This window comes from Cygnus olor, assembly GCF_009769625.2.
Source record: "Cygnus olor isolate bCygOlo1 chromosome W unlocalized genomic scaffold, bCygOlo1.pri.v2 SUPER_W7, whole genome shotgun sequence".
NCBI classification, from domain to species: Eukaryota; Metazoa; Chordata; class Aves; order Anseriformes; family Anatidae; genus Cygnus; species Cygnus olor.
The window spans coordinates 965,708-981,054 of record NW_024429078.1 but is presented as its reverse complement, the minus strand read 5'-3'; the positions used below and the strand labels follow the sequence as shown (position 1 = coordinate 981,054).

Here is a 15,347-nt window from a genome sequence, read left to right as displayed (position 1 = left end):
CCAACAGTGAGGTTTTTTATGAGAAAAGTTTGAGTTTGTTGTAAGTTCTCACCACACTTTTCCATCAGAGGATCTGAAACATCTTACACAATTCACTTTAGAAGAGCTCAAAACTCATGTGGGGTTTGACATCGTCATGGCTGGTGGTTTTCTTTTTTTGACTGAGTTAAATCGAGGCACCTCAAGGAAACCAGGAGTGCACAATGAGCCAACAACCCATCGGACAGAATACAAAGTTACAGAGATGATCCTGTGGCTAAAGCACTCACTCAAGTATTAAAAAAAGGAAAAAAAAAATATAAAATGATTTTCTTTTGCACAGACGCCCATTACAAAGCAAAGTATTTAATCAGATCTCATCACACCTCCAGTTCCCCCCCAAAATACATGAAAAGGCACACTTCATCTTGACTAAGTAGAAGTGCACAAGTAGTTTAACAGTAGGGTTTTATTCTCTGACCATACAGCACCTTGCACACTACATTGCCCGCTCCAGTAAGGATCAGCTGATGCTACCACTGTGGCCATTAACTGTGATAACAAACTTGTGATAAAGACCCCAGTTCCTGGACTAAAAGCACCAGCACATGTTCAATGCAAATATCCTTGACACTGGTGGAAGTTTCATACACATACAAAGAGCACTGGCATTCTCGGTATCTGTGAAAGCTACTCTGATGTATTGCGGGCTGCTTGTGAGCTTCCACACATGCAACATGCATGCGCACATGTACTCGCTCACACAGACACATACAAGATAGAGTCTTCTGTCACTTTCTATCTGGCAACATATTAATCTTGTGTTTCGCATTCTCTAAAAACTTCACCATTATAACATAATTACTGCTGAAATTGACCTTTAAAATATATTCCAAATTTCAAATGTCTTTAAACCCCTCAGTGAGCACCATTTTTCAATTTCACATATTGTTTTCTTTTTTAGGAGAGGCAGGACAAGAGTTACAATTTCCCTTAAGGTAAATGAAAATGTAATAAGACTAACTAAAATGTTGCATTTGTGTCTCACCCTTACTTAAAGTAATTCAATCAATCAGTTTAGCTTCACTAATATTCAAATATATATCTGATACCAGCAATAGAAAAGTTCAGGTACTCCTCAGCTTCTAAATATATTTAAACACCATTTATTAGACCATGCACTTCCCTAAATTTGTATTAGCACCTAAAATTGGTTGTGTTTCTAACTCTACTTAAAGGAAAACATAACCTTGCTTGCAAATGAGATGCCAAACTGTGTGGGGAGACAGACTTCTGTAGCACAATGCCTCAGATTGAAAATGTGGGTATTATAACACACCAATGATCATGTGTGTGCTTACATTACTGTGCAAATAAGCAAGTATGAAAGCACGTGAGGTAACTCCCATCCAGCAGCACTTTCGCCCAGCTTCATCCCTTCCACCTTACCCTGCCCCCAGGAAAAGGAGGACAGAGGAAAAGGAGGAGAGGGGAGGAAATTCCCACCTCTGCTGCTGTGGTGTGTCCCTGCGCTGGGTGGGGAAGGACAGCCAAGGAAAGGCAGCACGCACAGGATGCTGTCCCTCTGTCCAGTGAAAAGACAGCAGGGGTTTATTCACATGGCTTCCAGCTGTGGACCTTCCTAGGGAAATCCCAGCTGGGAAAGGTGTGTTGGTTCATGGACTGTTCGCTCTGTCTTCTCCCATGTGGGCAAGTGTACGAGCTGCACATTGGGACCACACATGCACATACGGCTCTGCTTTTACCTTGAAAAGGGGACAGCCTCACTGAAAACATTGGGCTTGTGTCCGGTTACTCCAGCTGAGGATCCAGTCCATTATTTCCAATTAGGTTTGATGAAGGATTAATCCAACCTCAAGTGTCGGTTTCCTGCCCCCTGACAGCTGCTCGTGGCGCGACGTGCATGCCGTAACCTGCTGGCCCACCTCACCTTTCCCTTTACGAAAAAACGCCATGCAGCGCCAAGTTCACTAGAAATGAAGACAAATGAAAATCATCGGAAATCTCATTAGTGACCATCCAACAGCTTCACTGAAAAGTGGAAAGCTTTTGCTTTCCCTTGCACACACCTGTTTTAGGTTGTGGGGTTTGTTGCGCGTGTCATTCCCCCCAACACACACCTTCTCCTTCTTCCCTTCTGCGGTGTGGTGGGATAATGCAAATAAACTGTGTTGCCTCCTTCGCACAAAGGTTTACATATTGTGTTGTTGATAACGCTTTTGGTATGCCTAATAGATGTAAGAGGGAAATATCTGTCTGTATCACTTTCTAAAGTTTGTGTGTTATCTAACTAGCTCACACTGCTTTAGAGGTTTTAAGCCCTCCATAAGAAGTCCTTTTGCCTGTGAATCTTTTATGTTACACCTAGGTGTCCTCATTATAAGGGCTCTACTATTTGACAAGCAATGCTTGTCTCTACAGTTGGTGATGAACACAGCATGACAGGCAATGTGTGCCTCTGTCCAAGGCACTGAATCACAATAAAATGGTAAATTACTGTCTGTCATAGCTAGAAACTGCAGTGACTAATATCCAATTCCCTATTCTACATAAGATGAAGTGTGTGGTGGGAGGTGCACTCATTTGGTGGTGGTAGGAAAATCTAGTGTTACATTCCTTTTTATTGAATTCTTGTGATTGAAAATGTACCTGGACACCGAGAAAGAAAGCAAAAGAGGGGGTTTTAGCAGAAGGAAGAAGATGAATTACTAGCAAATGGCTTATCGCTAAAATATTTTTGGACAGCTCAGAATTTGTTATTGTTTGGGGATCATCGGGATAGAGATATTTGCAAATGGGATTCGCTCTTCTCACTCCCTGGCAGAAATACAGAATTCAGTTTCGATTAAAATGCAATAATAATTGTGAGTTGGACTGTGTGTCACTGCTGCTCAGAAAGGCCCCCATTAGAGAAGCCTCTATTTTAAAACAAGCCATTCATCATCGGAGCATAATTTCCAGTAAATATATTGTTTGTTCAACTGTAATGCTAGAGATAATATTTAAAATTTCCCCCTCATATCTCATTATGAAATAATTGATAGCAACATGGTCATTTCTTTTCATTTGTGAAGCTTTTGTTTGTTTGTTTGTTTGTTTTCTCCCCCTCTTCCTTTAAGGCAACCTCTTGAAAAAATCAATATCAGCAGTTTCAGAAGTTCGATACAATAAATAAATCTCTCAGACAATGACAGAGAACATCCTTATTATAATAAATTTATCATAAATAAAACTGTGATATTCCTAATAGCCATTTTACATGAATGCCTTCAGAATTTGTGCAATGAGACAGATGAAACGAGGGGAAAAAAAAAAAGAAGAGGACAAAGATGTGTACTTGACAATTTGCTTCATTTTCAAAATATATTAAATTTGGCTTGCTGTATGAAGCATACAGAATAGACCCCCTCTCCCCTTGCAGAAATGTACTGTATTGTTTGGAGTTGTTTAATTAATGTTTGCCTTGATTGTCACATATGACTGGATTATCAGCATCCTTTTTTAATAAAAAACATTGCTACAACAGAGTTTGTAACTCATCTTTGTCTCACAAACCTCTTTTGGAGTCTTTCTGCTGAGATATTTGAATGGACCAAAATCAGTAAGGACCAGCTGCTTTTGCCACTGAGGTCGAGCTTTGCAGCAACCCAGCAAGAACATACCAAACTAGCTTAAACATCAACATAGCCCTAAAATGTAGCTTACAGCCTGCTGGGTACAGCACAGAAATTTCTGTTTTGCAGTCTTCTCCTCCCACTTCATACACCACAACCTGACATTTCATGTGAGCTTGAATTTTTGGAGAAAATTTCTCTTCTCCCTCTCCCTCCTGTCCCTGCTGGCTTTCAGTAAAATTGAGACTCCATCGAGCATTTGGCACCCAACTTTCCCAGACCTCACCAAAACTCAGCCTACAGCATGTGCTTTAATTCAAGTACATACTTAAGTGATTTGCTGAACAGGAATCAAGCATATGCCTAACCTTAAGGAGATGTCTTCTTTGACTTTGAACAGAAATGCTTCAGTTGTCTTCACAAAAGGCCAGAAGGAGGAAGGGTAGATTTTTATGCAAGACTTGCAATCTGCTAGGATTTGATATTGGTACTGGCATTCTGGTAGTGGTATGGAGGTAGTAAAATGCAGGCAGACACAAGGAAATGGGTCTCCTCTGAAATTTTGGATGGCTTAGATCAAAATACTTTTACCCATGCACTCGAAGTTTTATGCTTTTTTCCTGACTTGTGCTGGTGTTTTCTGAACTTCAGAACTAGGAAATTTAGGGGGGAAAAAAAGAAATAATACCTGGTAGGTGGTATATGTTTTGTTATTAATAGTAATACTTGGCACTCAGATGTCACTTTTCATCTCCAAAGCACTTTACATAATTAATTCATCTTTGCCATCCCTGCGTGAGATGGGGCTTTTCAGCAAGGCAGCACGGGAGCTCGTGCCTTCAGGACCGGCAGTGCTTGAAGAGCATCAGGCTGCCTGGATGGCACCGCTCTGGGGGCAAATACAGCTGAGCAGTGCCAGGACAGGGCTGCCTTAGGACATTCTGCAGGGCTATGTGCTAAAGGAGGGTTTACTTTGAAAATGCTGGCAAGCGAGTCCCCAGTACTTCCCCAGTACTGTGCGGAGAGCGATGCTGCACAGCTCTAGTGACTCCTCTCCCTGCGGCTGTCCCCAAGTCCTGGTGACTCCTCGTGGCCTCTACCAGTCCCATCGGTGCCTGCACATTTATGGAACCCGCATTTCCACTCAGGGCAACTCCTCTTCCTTCACCAGGAGCTGGTGGGCACGGGGTGCCTGCCAGCACCCGGTGCTTGGACCAGGTCTGCTGGCAGGACCCACACACGAGGAAATCTGTGAAATCTGCCTTTCCCCGTCTTCACAGCGACACCAGCATTTCTAAGAAAATCAGCATTGACAAAGGGCAAGCAGGACTTGTCTCATGGCTCCTTGCTCAGCAACTATATTTGCTGACCCAATTTTATTATTTTCTTCTGTATTTCTTTTCCCTATGGAATGATGGAACTTTTGCATCAGGACCCGATCCAAAGTACCTTGAAGTAAGAGACTACTTTTCTGCCTTTGTCTCAATGGTTTGGTCACATATATGGGCCAAATACAGATGCCTCCACCCTGTCTGTGACCATCCTGGGAGAGATGTTTCAATCCCATCAAAAGCCCATATGTGCAACCACGATCTCAGTGGCCTGATCCAGCAGTAGATCAGGGTGGGCATCTCCCAGCACCAAGCTCTGGGGAATAAATAGAGTGAACCAGCAGAGGCTGCTTAGAGGGGATAACGCCGGGCAGAAAGCCCACGCAGGCACCCCCGGTGATGTAGGAAGCTCAGGGAGAAATGACTTTTGTCATGGGCCCTGTAGTGTGGCACCACAAACCAGGCTGCTCCATCTTCCTGCAGGTTTTGGCACGTGCTCTGCTGAACCCGGGGATGGATGATGAGCTTTGGTCCTGCTTCATGGCCGTACACACGTGCACGGGAGGAGCTCTAATCCACCAGCAGGTGTTTTGTCAGCACTTGCAATGAAAGTCAAAGCCTGCAATTAGAGGGAGTGACTGTACTTAGGAGAGAGATGTAGAACATCCCAGCACACACTTGGATTTATCATATTGAAAGAACACAGTCCTCTTTCTACGAAGTTACAGTTTTTGATAAACGGCTTACATTAGGACACCTCAAAGGTGCACTGCATCATTAATTACCAGGGTATATGCTGTGGAGGAAGTTAATAAAACTTGTCTCTTGCATGGAAGTGAGAAATCTTACTACCTGATGATTCCTGATGGAAGAAGATGTTTCCGAAGCCACGTGTGCAACCTTGTACAGGTAATAATAGCAAAACACTCGGGAGTCTTTTATGTTTGAGGATGTCATTTTTCTTTTTGATTTATAGGACACTAATGGCTTTTCTCTTCTTCTTTTATTTTTTTTTTTTTATTTTTTAGAGCCAAGAGCCATGGTAAAAATCAACTGATGATGTTTAGATTCAGAGAGAAAGACAGAACAGAAAAGAAAGCAGTATAAAACGGGACAAATACGAGTCTCTGGGAGGAATGCCAGCCACTAGCTCCGCTATTATTATACTGGAGAATCTTATAAAACCCTAGCCATTAATAATGGGCTGCTGCCAGATATTTATAATTTATTCAAATTGTAGGTCTGGATTTGAGGGAGCAGATGTTCCTCACGCAGAGACTTTCAGAAAATGAATTCCAAAGGAACAAAATAAAAGTCAGTGCTACCGGTAGAGAGGAAAGGCAGTATTTTAGTTTGCAGTCAACATCTGGACTGCCTTCTATTTTTATTGCCCCCCTCGCCCCAGTTCTCTCCTTCGCATCAGCTGTTACCACTGGATGATTCTGATGCTCTTCTTCTTTGATGGCAAAAAAATGTTCTAGCTTGTCTCCAGATAACTGATTTCACTGGGAGTAATGAGATCTGACTAACTTCGAATCACTTTGAGCATGAGCAAAGCCTCCAAACAAGCCACCTATTAGGAAGAAGGGAAATTAATTTTGATCCGGAACAAATTCCTCTAGTAATTTCAGTGTTTTGAGGCTGCTCTACCCAATATGGGGTTAGTTTTACCCTCCAGCAAATCCACAGATGTTCTCTCTCTTTCCATCTCTCTCTCTCAGCCTTGGCTAGGCTGGAGGAAGACTGGGTATGCATAACTCCAAAATCTCACTTGCACAGATGCTCCAAATTGAAGCAAGCTGTTCCATCATCTTCTCCAGTTTCTGGCTGCTCCATTTGATACCATTCTAGACATGGTGCAACAGAATGCACTGTGTGTCCAAAAACTGTTAAACATATTTCCTTGGGCACAGTAACAAACACTGATGAACACTAAACATCAGTGCTTGCTACCAGGCATCTCATACTCTGAAATAAAAGCCAACCTCTAGGACCAAATCCAGAGGTTGTAGTGAGATCCTGCTGGCCAGATCTTTTCCCTCTGAGGTCACTTTGCTTTCTACAGATCTTTGTGGTTCTGCACTTCTTGGAAAGGTAGGCAGGTCCAAGGGAACTAGAGTGGTCATCTAATTTTCATCACTTTACGGGTGACTGTAGAGACTGACATTCCCAACCGGTCCCATTTCACAATTCCCAGCCAATCTCACGCAGTAACTTGTCCTCCAACCGGTCACATGTTGCCATCTGTCCCTGCTCCTGACCAGCCTTTTCGTAGCTACAGCCCATTTGGGGAGGTAGGTGAGTGCTGATGCTCAGAGGTGTCATTCCTTCAGACCCTGTTGTTCACGCCTACAACTGACACCCCCCTCACCGCCCCCACCACTCACACCCCTGGCCTTCACTTTGCAGTTTGTGCTACAAAGGCCTGTTTGCAAACAAAGGGAACCAAAGTTGGATTAGCCTAGGGAAGTGCAGGACAGGACGTGGGAAGTGCCAGAGAAAGGGAAGAATAGTCACAAGCAATTTATTTGCAAAGGGTGTGAAGATGCAGTTGTGGGTCACTGCACACCTAAAACCAGTTAAGAGGCCCTCTGTTTGGTCCCCAATACCGTGCCTGCTGTCAGTAATGACAGGCATCCAGGGAAAGATCTTGCATGAAAGGAAGCTAAAAATGATTGTGTCTCTTTTCCCCCAAAGCTTGAAGTATGGCTTTCAAGACCTCTTCATGAAGAATTCCTGCTGCTTTTGAAGCTGGCTTGCTTGGAGGTCTGTTCCCCTTGCAGGAGAAACAAAGCCTAGCTGTTGCAAAATTCCTCTGGGGCAAATTGCCTCCCTTTTGTCTTCCCTGTGTTTAGGTGAGAGCGAAAACCTCTACATTTCACTCCGCTGGTGACGGCACTTCATAGCTGGATAGCAGGAGAATCGAGTCATTAGCTTGCCTCCCATCCTTTGCGATGCTGGTTGGCCGCCGATGCTGCACTTCCCATGCATGACGTGGAAAAGAGTGGAAGGATCAGGGCCTAAAAAGTGTTTCCTATTTTTTTGTGTGGCTGGTTACCAGCTGCCACTAACTTTGCAAACTTTATTGACTGCTGTTATGTCTGGTGCTAAGTATCTTCAGACTTCATTCCAAGTAATGGGAAAAAAAAATGAGAGGCAATCAGCTAGTTCCATGATGAATGAAGCCCACGTCACTCAGAGAAAATGAATATTTCTTTGCAATAATAACCAGATGGTAGCAAGACTCAGATCCAAATTAAAACATGCATGATAAATGCCAAAAAAACACAGAAAAACAAAAACCCAACCTGGAGTGAAATCTCTCTATAAATCTTCCCCCCCCCCCCCCAACACAGGCACTTCTAATGGGAATTAAATTATTAAGAGATGTTGCAAGGGGAATACAAATGTGAGAGTCTTCCTCCTTCTTGGAACTTTTTGAAAGAGTATTACAGCACAGCCAGCTGGCTTTTCTTCTCCATATGAGACAGCACTGGGCTGAATGGGAGCTTTTCATGTAGAAGCACAAGCAAAATACTAACCCAGAAAATAAATTATACATTGGAGTTAGCATAGAAATAGACTGTATTTTGCCTCCTGCAGAAGTGACTTGTGGAACTCCTTGCTGCAAGAAATTACTATAGCTGAAGTCTACAAGGACTTAGAAAGGGGTTAGCATTTGCAGATAGTATTACTACCCATAATTATATTAAACAGAACAACTGTGGATAGTGGATATGCAATATCTTAGTTCCAGGTGGATGCTAAAGATAAATTAAAGGTGTTAGAAAGAAACTCTTTTAGGAAAAATGTAGAGCCCACAATATTTCCTGTGCTTTTTAATGCGTTATGTGATATTTGAAAGATCAGGACAAAGGATAACAAGGACTGCTGGATCTGAGTTAGTATAGCATTTGTGGGGATATTTTGAAGGAAGTCTGTGTTTTGGCATACTCCTGGCTGGCTGCTGGGCAAGCCAAGCCTAGCCCTTCGCTGTCCAACCAAGCGACACTCTCAGAAGCCTTATTTTTAACTCTGGCCATTTCTGATCCTGCATGATGCCTTTTATGTTCCCTTCCTCCAATTTGCAAATCTCACAGTGATACAAAATGGATGGTCTCTCAGGGGGGTGACTGGCTCCTCCCTGTCAGCACTGACAACTTTCCCCAGCACTAAATTAATGAGAAATATTAAATTACAGAGGCACACACACACACACTTTGGAAAGAAACATGGTGTTTGATCCCCCCAAACTGCCAAGCTCTACTTAAAACCGATAACAAATGTTCTTCCCCAGCAAGATGTGATTAGCTTTTATACCTGTGCAGATTGTACAAACACACAGGAGGGAGCTTTTAAATATCATTGATTTGTCTATTTGAAAATATTAATTTCAAATCCAGCTGGAACAACCTTTGCTAAATTACATTGTGCCAGTGGGAGTTAGAGGACCCACAAGTCTAAACTTAAGAATGGGAGGAGGGAGGGTTAAAGAATAAGAAGAAAAAAACCTGAAAAAACTAAAAGTCCATTTAAACTCAGTAGGTTTCCAGTTAATTACATTTTCACACCTATCCCAGTAGTTACAGATGTATTTATAATGTATGCCTGCCTCGGTGGTTACTGAATACTGCATTCTCAATTCATTACTGAATTCTTTACTGAATACTGCTCTATGAGCCTGGATTTCTTTCCTACATCTAAAAAAACTTCTGTTTTAATTGCAGTCACATCCAAATACTGTCTCAGTTCAATTGTAATGGTTCAAAGTAATTTCCTTTCCCCCCATTTCTTCCCTTCTTTCCCTCTCTCTTCTCCCCTATATAAAGGGAACAACTGGATGTCATGTGTGAAGATGCCGCAGACAACCAGAGTTTGAGGACAAACCCATCGTTTGCTTGCCTGGTGGAACAGATCCACATGACTATTTTTCAACAAAGCATTCCCACCCCATCCTCAGAACATACCCCATCTCTCTTGGACCCTAATATGCCAATTCCCCCCCTCCACAGCTCCTTGCCAGGATGGGAGCGCACCCCTTCTCTTTAAAGCATTTCTCCTTAACACTGTGATCTGCTCTCTGCATTATAGGTCCCATGAGAGGGGCCGTGGCTGAGATTCAGCCCTTCATCACCAAGTCAGAGCTGGTCTCCCAGGCTCTGTGGAGGAAACAGGCTCCTCCAGAAGGCAACTGCTCCATCTTGTTTTTAGGAGAAGATGAATCGCCATCTGGAATTACGCTTTCCTCTCTGTTGGCTGCAAAGGGAGCCATGGGTCACTAACTTAGTCACAGATAAACTTCCCTGATATCTACATCAAAGCAGATGAATCCCACCCTAAGAGACTTGCCAGGGTCATTTGAGGAGGCTGTTGCAGAGTTGCAGACTGGATGTGGGAATATGCCAGGGAGTGCTGTGAAGTGCTATGCAGTGCTATGAAGCCCACTCAGTAGTATCTACAAGGGCTCCTGCACCTTCAGGATGGAGGAACAAGATGTGGAAACAGAGTTAGTTCTGTGAGCACCTCTGCTACCTCTCTTCCTGCAAAACCTTTTCTGAGCTTGACACTTCAGTCCAGAAGTCCCCAGCTCTTCTAAAGAGCAAAGGAGAAGAGCCCCATGATTGTGCTCTTTACCCTATATGCATTTGGACTCCGTAAATATTCTGCACCTGGCCCCATATGAACAACAACTTCCCTCCAGAGTCAGAGGGTCTGAATGACAGCATCAGCACTGAAACACCAAGGGCTCACAGCACAGTCAGTGGTTTCTCGAGGGCTCTGGAGAAGCAGCTCCCACACAAACTATGGCTGTTGCAGACCACAGCCACCTTTCAATTGTAGATCTAGGGACGCCTTTTCAGCTTGCCTTCTCTAATGCAGACCTCAAGCACAGGCACTGAGATAGACTTGCAAAACAAAACTAACAAAACCAAAGTGGTCTTGTACCTAAATTTGCCCCCCTGAGAAGAAAATGAGAGAAGGGGCTGCACTGGAGAGAAACAGGTCATATTGCTTAATGCATAACTGGAAGGCACTCCACTATGCTGGTGCTGAGGACGGGATGAAAACCTATCTGGAACAGAACAGCACTCAAGAGGTTATTCACAGCCACAGCATAAACAGTGAAAATTTACTGGAGTATATAGACCACCCAAGTGTGCAGCTAAATGAGCTTCATAGTAATGGAATTGCCATATCCCCCTGAATTGTACATCAGTAAGGCTACCCTGCTGTTTGAAAAGCAAATTCAGACTCGATGGTAGGAGCCTGGATGATTACAATACGAGCCATAGGGAGAAGATAAACTATCTAAGTTGATAAGGATAGCATGGACTACTCTGACAGAGTGAAAACAGTGTGAGCATTCACGGAGACAAACAGGTTGTGGAAATATGGCAATGCTACATCTAAGGTTGCAGAAACAGTCACCTGTAGAGACATCGTACTACCTGGAAAGCCAACCTGTGCTTGCTGGAAACCGCAGCTCTTTGTCTGGTGTCAATCAGCACAGCTCCATTGATGTCAGCCTCTTTTCCTGCTAGTGTCACGTGCTGTTCCTTTGCTAATCTAATGCAATATAATTTCACACTTTTTAAATCTTCAGTGGAGTTACACAGACTTCCACCAAGTGAGGGTTTGGTCGACAGCCTTATTATGATGCACATTCAGAAGAAGGCAAAGTTAAGATCACAGAGGCAACCTTAACCTTCTTTCCTGACGTCTGAGTGCTCGACTGCAGAGCCACAGCATTACTGCAGTGAAGTTTCCTCCCCAAACACATCAGCCCAGCCTAACCACTTCCATTTAATTACAGTCATCTTCCCCCACGTCTTGAAGAGCTTTACAAATGCAACTGTATGCAGCCTCCCTACCCAACCATCACAGCCGAGCTGCAGGTGGCAAAACAGATGCAGGAGGAGGTTGGCTGCTTCACTGAGGTCACACAGGCTGCTTCCTTCTCTTACTGATTTTTCACTTGCTCCCTGATTACACTTTCACCAGCAGCAGCCAGCATGAAGCCACAGCTTATGGTTCCTAGGGGCAGTTCTAGTAGCTGGGGAGGGCCAAAACCCTGCAGACATCTTACTGTCTGACACAGGGGCTCAGACACTGGTGCTGTGCCCTGGTTATCCCTGTTTTGCTGCTAGCTGGTGCTAGCCCTGGCTAGGTAGTGCTCTCACAGGCAATACCTGGGGGATGCCAAAAGCCATTCAGAGACGTGTGGGCATGACTTGTGCTAGTCCGCTGCCTGCAGAGTGCGACGGGCTGGGAGGGAGGGATGAAGTCCCCTGCAGAGCGTTTTGCAAGGGGATTGCTTCTGGCTGCTGGGAAGATCCTGCTTCGGAGGTGCTGGCCCCGACTGAGGGTTGCTTTTGGTGTCCCTGAGGGTATCTGGCAGCCCCTGGGTGCTGAGGGCAGGGGCACAGGGCAGGGGATCTCCCACGGGGCACGGGGCTCAGTCACCGCCTGGCTCGGCGTCCTTACTCAGCGAAACAGCGGGACGGGAGGGAGAGGAGGGAAGGCACAACAAAACCCTCCCAAACCAAACCAAAATGTTTTCAGCTCCTGTCAGGAGCAGAAAGATTGGAAATGACATCAAGTCAACACTCACTGATTCTCTTTTGTTATGACCATTACATAGAGCCTCCCAATACCTTACAGTCCTCCTGACCGGCAAAAGCTGTTTGAGCATCTTAACCCGACATCTGTGGGCCACCCTCTCCCATCTTCCCTCTTCAGATTATTATTATCATTATTATTATTATTATTATTATCCTCATTGTTTTTAAATCACTCTCTATTTAACAGTTGTTTTTCACATTAAACATTAGAAGTGAGCTCGCCATAGTCAGAACTATGAAACTGTCATCTCTAATTTGCCTGGCAGAAGTCGCGTTGACAGGAAGTTGTCTGTAGTTGTTTAGAAATAAAATAATGCTCTGAGAAGTGCAGAAACTTAATTGGACTTTAAAAACAACAGGAGCCATGGGGACTGCAGATGGTTCCTAGGCCTAAGGACTAAATAAACAATGACTTTATAGGCAAGAATGTAGCCTAGGGGAGATGGCCTCTAAAGAGATGTTCACACATAATGTGCCTAACATCATTAGACTGCCCAGTGGGAGCAAGTGGGTGGCAGTTAAGGACACTTTGAAAAGGAAAAATCAGCCTCAAAAGATGCTTTAAATGAACAGGAGGTGGAAGAGCAAACTGTCTGAAGAACTTCACACAGCTAAATGACTCACCAAACATCTGTCTCAGGGACCAATAATTTGAAACTGATTGACTTACTGGGTGTAAAATATATAGATAAATGTAGAGGAAAAAAAAATAAATTAAAAACATCCAACAGGGAGGGTGGGATTTGCTGTGGGAAAACAAGATACGGGGCTTGGTGAGAAAGGGGGATAGGGAGCGGGAGCTTCATAAATAAGTAGCGATAAAGGCAGCGGGGATGAGCTCTTTCAAAGGTCTGGAGCACAGCTCACATTCTCTCTCTCTGAGGTTTCATTTAAGCCTGGCACATCGAAGTGCAGAGATTAAAAAAAAAACGGGGGGGGGGGAAGAGACAACCTGATATTCACTGATTGAAAAAACAAACACAGGGACCAGCTTCGAAGGGGCTCTAGTGCTGCGATTTGGAAAATAAGGGCCTTGGAACACCAAGTGCAATCTTCTACCCAGGGCTGCTAAACCCTTTCTGCCAAGCCATTTACATTTATAAGGCCTTCAATCATGTGGGTTTGTTTTTTTCCCCTTTCCCCCCTTCCCGCTCCCCTCCCTCCCATCTCTCTCTCCATTCTGCAGAGCGCTCATTTCAGTCTCACTCTTTTGTTACACCTGTTTGCAAGGGGATATTTTGCAGTTAACTTCAGCTGGCCTCTTCATATTTACGGCTTTCAAGGCAGGCAGAGGTGGGCTGAGTGCTGCGGTAGGCTTTTTGTAAAGAGGTGTAGTAAATTTTGTCTCTAGCACTTTTTTGGCTGTAGGGTGTGCTACAAAGAAAGGGATGTTAGTGTTGCAGCTGCTGCTGGAGAGACTTTTTTTTCTGCTACAAATTGAAAAGAACAGTGAAATCCCGATTTTATGAAAGCCAGACACTTTTTTCTTTAATCTTGATAGCTATATATGTGTCTGTATATATATATGTATATATATATGTTAGATTCCAAAGATTTTCTTGAACTAATTGCCTGGGAATAATCTTACATTTCTAAAATAAAAAATTATTTTATAACTGGAAAGATCAGTTGGGGGGAATTTTTTGTCTTGGCAAGAATGTCAAAATACAACATTTTGACAATTTCCTGAGATTTTTCTCTGGACCTATTTATTTATTTCTTTATTTATCCCAAGTGAAAGATAGTTCGATCCGGTGTTTTCTAATAAACTCCACAAAAAAAGAAGCCATCCAAGCCAAGCAAAATAGGGTTTATTGGAAAAATCCCAACCCTCTCACTGGACAAGGTCTGCTCTTGTTATCCAATCTTACTTTTTAGCCTCCCCCTGCAGTTGGCAGTTTAATTGATATGAACCAGGTTGACCTGTTTTTGTTTGTCTGTTTGTTGTTTGTTTGGTTTTTTGCTCATTTGAGGGTACTTGAATCATATTCTGTGTCCCTTTGTGGGAATAAAAATGTTGTTTTTGCAGAGTTACATTGTTTAAAGGTAAGGAATGTGGTATTGAGATATGCTTGCAGTGATAAGAAAACTTAGCAGGCGACCTTGTAAAATGCAGACAACCAGACTCCTTAGAGCAATTAGGTGAAAATCACAGTGTTAAGTCAAGTCAGATAAGTGAAGAAACATTACTGCTTCAAAGAGTAAAAAAGTCAAAAGAAATTTGAAATTTAACAGGCCGGCAACTGAAGGCCATGTATTGTCTGTGAAGCATCGGATAGGTTGTGAACCTGGATTACCCACTCAGTGGGGAAACAGGGGAGGGTCCCGGTCATCGAGAAATAAAGTATATAAACAGTACTGTGTGACTAGTAGGTGCGTTCCTGCTTGTGGGACGCCCGCCATTGCAATCGCGAATAAATTACTACTTCACTGAGATCCTCGCCTGAGCCTAAGTTATTGGCTACAGAGTGTTTCTCACAATTTGGGGGCTCATCCGGGATCCAGTCACCTACCGGGGAGCCCCACCGCCGCAGCAGCAGGAAGGCATGCCCCGCTGATTTCAGCGGTCCTGTGCATCGATGGTGGTGGTTCTGTGGAGAGCTGACAGAGGGCCCGAGACTGATTAAAGAGGCAGGATCCATGAAGTACTGGGGAAGGGAAGAAGGTAGGCACTCCGGGTTTAAGAATTGATCCGGTAACTCTGTGCACAGACCAAGGTAAGAAATATTAAGTATTGCCTTGGGGGTCGGGTGAGACTCTGTGTGACGTGTGATTGAGGT

At 43.8% G+C, this 15,347-nt stretch overlaps 1 protein-coding gene across 1 annotated transcript in view; it reads right to left on the bottom strand.

Annotated features, from left to right (window-relative positions):
- LOC121063021 (CUGBP Elav-like family member 4) overlaps nt 1-15,347 on the bottom strand; it is a 1,483,068-nt gene that overhangs the window by 939,329 nt on the left and 528,392 nt on the right. The window lies entirely within an intron of this gene.